Source organism: Liolophura sinensis, chromosome 6 (assembly GCF_032854445.1).
Source record: "Liolophura sinensis isolate JHLJ2023 chromosome 6, CUHK_Ljap_v2, whole genome shotgun sequence".
Classification (NCBI taxonomy): Eukaryota; Metazoa; Mollusca; class Polyplacophora; order Chitonida; family Chitonidae; genus Liolophura; species Liolophura sinensis.
This window is the reverse complement of record NC_088300.1, coordinates 50,052,029-50,058,887: the sequence shown is the minus strand read 5'-3', so window position 1 is coordinate 50,058,887 and position 6,859 is coordinate 50,052,029. Positions and strand designations below refer to the sequence as shown.

The 6,859-nt window shown below is 42.3% G+C and overlaps 1 pseudogene; it reads left to right on the top strand.

Moving 5' to 3' along the window:
• Window positions 1–215: 215 nt before the first annotated feature.
• On the top strand, window positions 216–1,828 carry LOC135467657 (tubulin alpha-3 chain-like; annotated as a pseudogene).
• Window positions 1,829–6,859: the final 5,031 nt, after the last annotated feature.

The window sequence follows — 6,859 nt, the reverse complement described above, 5'->3', positions numbered from 1 at the left end:
TTAGCTCGATGGCTAGTTGATTTAAAGTGTTCCTCTCTCTCCCTACAACTAAAGTGGCCTTTATTCACCTTTTGTCAGAAGTTAGTAAGCATGTACGGCTGTTAATAAGATGTGGTATATTTCTGTAAGGCACAGGGAAACACTAATGTAAATCCGTATTGGCTATGGCGTGAACACCAAAAGTAACAAGTTAATTAAATACTTTTTCAGCGCGAATGTATCAGCATCCATGTTGGCCAGGCCGGAGTCCAGATCGGAAATGCCTGCTGGGAACTGTACTGCCTGGAACATGGAATTCAGCCCGACGGTCAGATGCCCTCAGATAAAACCATCGGTGGTGGGGACGACTCCTTCAACACCTTCTTTAGCGAAACTGGAGCAGGGAAGCACGTCCCCCGGGCTGTCTTCGTTGACCTGGAGCCAACTGTAATAGGTATAAATAACATGTTTAAGCCCACAAGTTTTATCTGTTACAAAATAGCCCGTGGCTTCAGGAAAATGTTTGTGAGAAATATTTCATGTCAACTAAATACGATCTTGTACGAATATCCTTTCTTATTACACCAAAATCTTGAATACAATGCAAACCTTCTTGTTTTTTCAGACGAGGTCCGTACCGGAACGTATCGTCAGCTTTTCCATCCAGAACAACTGGTAACTGGTAAAGAAGATGCTGCCAACAACTACGCCCGTGGTCATTACACAATCGGGAAAGAGATTGTGGACCTTGTCCTAGATAGGATCCGCAAACTGGCTGACCAGTGTACCGGTCTTCAGGGATTTCTCATCTTCCACAGCTTTGGAGGAGGCACTGGCTCTGGATTCACCTCCCTTCTCATGGAACGTTTGAGCGTCGACTATGGCAAAAAGTCCAAGCTGGAGTTTGCCGTCTATCCAGCACCCCAGGTGTCCACGGCGGTGGTCGAGCCCTACAATTCCATCCTGACCACCCACACCACCCTGGAACACTCCGACTGTGCCTTCATGGTCGACAACGAGGCCATCTACGACATTTGTCGACGTAATCTTGACATCGAGCGTCCAACCTACACTAACCTGAACCGTCTCATTGGTCAGATCGTCAGCTCCATCACGGCTTCTCTCCGATTTGACGGCGCCCTCAATGTCGACTTGACTGAGTTCCAGACCAACCTGGTGCCCTATCCACGTATCCATTTCCCCCTGGCTACCTACGCACCGGTGATCTCTGCAGAGAAGGCTTACCATGAGCAGTTGTCTGTGGCTGAAATCACCAACGCTACTTTCGAGCCAGCCAACCAAATGGTGAAATGTGATCCACGCCACGGTAAATACATGGCCTGCTGTATGCTGTACAGAGGTGACGTCGTCCCGAAAGACGTCAATGCTGCTATTGCCACAATCAAGACCAAACGAACCATCCAGTTCGTTGATTGGTGTCCCACTGGGTTCAAGGTCGGCATCAACTATCAACCCCCAACGGTCGTCCCTGGTGGTGACTTGGCCAAGGTCCAACGCGCACTTTGTATGTTGAGCAACACAACCGCCATTGCTGAAGCTTGGGCTCGTCTTGATCACAAGTTTGACCTGATGTACGCCAAACGTGCTTTCGTCCACTGGTACGTGGGAGAGGGTATGGAGGAGGGAGAGTTCTCCGAAGCTCGGGAGGATCTGGCTGCTCTGGAGAAGGACTACGAGGAAGTCGGCGTCGACTCCGTGGAGGAGGAAGGAGAGGAGGGAGAAGAAGAGTATTAAAAAGACCGAAGACTTCCCAGCGTCTCACTTTGTCAGCAATACTCTCTCAAATCCCCCGGATTTGTTGCGTGGAAATCTAATAAAGCTTTCATAATCCATGGCGATGTTTTTTGTTTATTATCTTCCAGTAAATGTTTATCCTAAGGCAAGAATGTGTGAGACATTCCCATATGAATAAAGGATAGGACGTATGTGTGAGACATTCCCATATGAATATAGGATACGACGTATGGGTGAGACATTCCCATATCAGTAAAGGATAGGACGTATGTGTGAGACATTCACATATGGATATAGGATAGAACGTAAATAACCATAGATTTCCACAAAAATGTAGATGAAATAGTTGTCAGAATTACTGTTACAGGGTATTTAAGCATTTTGTCTTGTGACTGAAATAAACATACGGATGAAAACGACAATAAATGATTTAACTTCCCATGGGGTGGTTGAAAGATAATCTACATTTCTATGTCATATGGTTTGACTGACCTATTCAGGAGCTTTCAGATCACGTATAACAAGCTGGTGCTTTTTATAGTTATGTAAATATGTTATGTAAATAGTTGTCTCGATATATAGGACATAAGGGCTTTATTAGATGACTCCAGTGCTATACTATCTGATCTGTGCAGGGAATCTCTGCGCAGCTCATCATCGGCTTGGCAACTGTATATCTGTAAAAAAGTTTGCTATCGTCAGTCGAGTGTGTGAATCAGTCTGCTTCCCAGATTCACATGATTTCACCGCTGGCCTTTGTGGAAAGCTATGATGAGACAACATTATTTTCTTTGCCACATGATGACAGTATTTTCCTCAAAAACCCAGTTTTTACCCACAGACATGTATATGTGGATGCATTTTAAACACCGACTTACATATGTACTTGGTCACTGTATGACGTACATATTTGATTGATTCTTAACAGCACCGTAGGCACGAATTTATCACTTATACGGCAGCTGTCATGAATATGAGTGAGGGAAAGCAGGACTTGCAGACTAAACCACTCTTCTTGCTCGGGTGTCTCAAGAACCTCCGTCGAGACAACAAGGAAGCCAAAATAGCCAGAGCTGGACTCGAACCTGCGATCTCAATAAGCAGGAAGTGATCGGTTGTAGCAAAAACAAAGCGTTTTTTCGACTGATCCAGCAAGTGTATAACACTCTTCCAACCCTTTCCACTCCAGAGGGTATAATATAACTAAATATTACATCGCTTAATTCAGAATTGTCGGACTTTTACAACTTTTTCAGGGTGACTATGATGAACTATTATGTGCGAGATAACGGCACGTGTGTTCAGGTGTACACTAGCATTAACATCGAGCAGAGGGTTTGCGATCGCTAAAATATACCTGGTAACAGAATTATTTAAAATTTTAAAGAGGTATTTGTTATTTAAAGAAGCACGCTTCCCCGTCAAGTTTTAGATAAGAGGAAAAAAACACCAGTGACCAATTGTACAAGTAGGCGACTTAAAAATAGCAGTTCGGTTCTTGTCTCACAACAGAGCTGTATACACAAATAGTTTTCCTTTAAAAGTAGAAGTTGAGAAGGTGTTCCAGCAACGTTTGAATAGCAAAAACAGATGTAAATATCTCAGGTCATTTCAAGTTATTCCCGAAGTATATCAGTGAAAACCCACGGACAAGTAAATCTCCTATAACATTGAATTACCGAAATTTTATTAGAATTAATCCACATCCACATCCTTGGCGCAACAACGACACGCGTTACAAATAGCTTGTGTAAATATGATAGTATCCATAGATGTCTGAACCATTATGCTTTTTTATTGTCACAGAGATATTTGTAGGAGTTTAAAGAATGTAAATACTTCGCACTTGTGTCTTTTAAAAAATGTCCCGGACAACGTTAGCCGCGTGTGGCATGCGGAGAGAGGTGGACATGGCGTAGGAAAGTTAATGCCCTAAGTGAGAAATAAAGGTGGTTTTCCACAGTTAGGAAGAAAACAAAGGCTCCATTGATTACTAGTGGTTATACTTTTGTCTATAACGCCTGGCAGAAAGTGAAAAGTTGTACTTTTTAAGGGTCATTAACGTATTGAGTTTAATGGGCGTGTGGCTTGGGCCGTAAGCGCGAAACGAGACGTTTTGTGCTGCAAGCAGGAAGCTGTACAGCCGTGTTTTCTCAAGGTGTTTGGGGCAGATTAAAACGGATTATACCACAGGCCAGGTGAAAATGGATATAGTGTTACACAATCCCGCTGCTACTGTATGTGATCAGAAAATAAGCGAAAAGGATCTGGACTCCCGCTGATGTCATCAACCTTTATTTGGATTAATCCCGTCATTTAAAGCAGGTTTGTACTGTAAAGGACAGAGTTGGAGAAAGATGTCACATATCCTTGTGCTAATGACTGGTCCGCCAAAGTGCGCTCTTGAGAAGCAAATAATTGATTCTAACGATGGATATAAGCAGGCTGCAGTTACCTTTACGCAGATGGAAGTAAAAATTGAAAAATACCACGACCAAAGTAGTGGGTCATTTCTTATAATCAAGATATCAAGACGCCTGAAATATGGCCTCATACTGCGATTAACGACAGACAGGTTTAATCTGTCCACAGGATGTTCCTGTATAGTTTAGACGGGAGACCTTTCAGAGTTTGATCAGAATCGCATGTCATATATGCTAGTCTTACTTCCAAACACTCTTATATAACGGAGGCGGATAGAGGTGGAGGGGAGTCATTAGATAGAACACAAAATGCCAACATGGAAAAATGTGAATCCAGGTTTTCCAATACTATTAGAAGCCAACATTAAAGAAACTGAAGAAAGTTATTAATAATTCATTTGAAGAGTCAGTGAAATAGAAAGGCTGTGTATGGCCGTTAAGGATAACAGCGTAGACGGTCTCGCAGAATGAGATTCTGACTTAGGTCCAGTAGGTTAATTTTGTCAGATGTGAATCTACCAAATATAGCAGCATAGGTCTCTGCCATAGGAGTTAGTGTTAACCGTTTGTGAAACAATCGCCTGGCTTATGTCTTTGGCAACCTCTGTCTAATTTAATGATCAAATCTGCCGTTCGATGTCAGCGAAATTGTGCATATATGTGCATATAAGGATGTTTTTGATTACCATGCCAGGTATTCGAACAGAGATCCAGCCGCAGATAAAGAGTAAGGTGTGAAATGTTTCCACCAATCCTCTTCAAATGCTTCACCTGACATGCAGTTGACATATACAATGTACAGTCACACTTAATATACATATACAATGTACAGTCACACTTAATATACATATACAATATACAGTCACACTTAACATACATATACAATGTACAGTCACACTTAATATACATATACAATGTACAGTCACACTTAATATACATATGCAATGTACAGTCACACTTAAAATTCTTCCGAATAAGAAGAATGATTCCCAAGCAGTACGAACACTTCTCCAGAAATGGCTGTCATCAAATCCGCTGATATCATCAACCTTCACTGAAATTAATCTCGTCATTTAGAGCAGACCTGTACGGTAATGGACAAAGCAAAAGAAAGATGTCACACGTATATTGGTGCTGATGACAGGCCCGCTAAAGGCGGAAGTGTGCGCTTAGAGAAGCGAATAATTACTTATAATGCTGGATACAAGTAACCTAATATGAAGACGACCAAAGTATAAGCCCACTTATCCTACTCAAGACATCAAGGCACCTGGAAGATTTTCTCACACTGCGCTTTGAGAAAGGCTCGTTTAATCTGTCCACAGGGTGTCCTATACGGAGACACTAAGAGATAGATCACAATCGGACGCTGTATATCTGATGCTTTTTTATATATATTTTCATTCAGTATGTCAAGATATAAAGCAAAGATGTAAAAATCAACATGTGAATAACACGAAATGTTAATGAGAGAAGATTTTTATTCCACAGTATACATAGGGAAAACATATCGTAAATTAAATATATTTGCGCATGTTTGTCATGCGGAACGCATGGATTGAACAGTCTGAAGTAAGATTTTTAACTAACTTTTAAGATCTCAAGGGGTTGTTGCTCGCTCGGACGTTTAAGACCATGTTCTTAGTGGAGTTATCAAGTTCCAGATCAGTGACATGACGTGTTTAAATCTCGCTCTGGCGGGTTTGTGTGCAGGATATTTTGTGCGATAGTTTATATTCCCCTAACAATTACAGTGGTCTGGTTTACGAGTGAAGGACCCAGTAGAGCCCGGAGATCACCGCCCCTCCCTGACATCAGATCGCAGACCACGAGGCAAGCGAGAGGTGGACTCGAACGCGCAACCCTATAAACTTTGCAGAATACAGAACAATCGTGTGTGTACCGAAAGTTTTCAAGAAGCCTAGCGCAGTGAACTAAACACTTTTGTCCAAATTTGTTTTCTTCCACTGACTTTTCACTATACTCTATCTATTTATTTGTTTGATTGGTGTTCTAGGCAGTATTCAAAAATATTTATAGGGCGGCCAGCATTAAGTTAGGAATTAACCGGATAGAGTCCTGGGGAAACCAACGACCATCCGCAAGTTGCTGCAAGAACTTCCCAGGTACACCCAGAGAGGATGAGGAACTGAAGCCTGTGCTGGACTCCACATCGAAGACATCGGTGAGAGAGGCATGGGTCATTCTGCTTCATCAGCCCGCTAAGCACTAGGCCTAGGGGATTCCTAACTATGTTGTAGGGGTTATACTGAACAGGCTTATATCGGATGGCCGAAAAATCCGCAAAATAGGCTAGGAAACCATCATATTCGTATATAACGAACGTTTATAGAAGAAAAAACAGTTCACAGACTTGATGATGTAAGTTGTATGGGTTATAGAATCGGGCTTAGACCTATAGATTGCACAGAGGATGTGTCCAATGGGCGTTTGTACTTAGCCACAAAAGTCTGCGTGTAGAAGTCAGTGATTTTAGTGTACACGCAAACGCCAATGACTCTATACATGTAAACGCACCAAGCGGCTAATAAACAGTGAAACTCGAAATTCCTCCGATCTCAAAATTTGTGGGGCCTTAGTAACAATAAATGGTCGGCGGATGTTCGTTTGTACGTTGACCCTTGCCAATGGTCGGTGGAATTTCCTGGGCACTCTGGTTTCCTCTATCCATAATATACTGA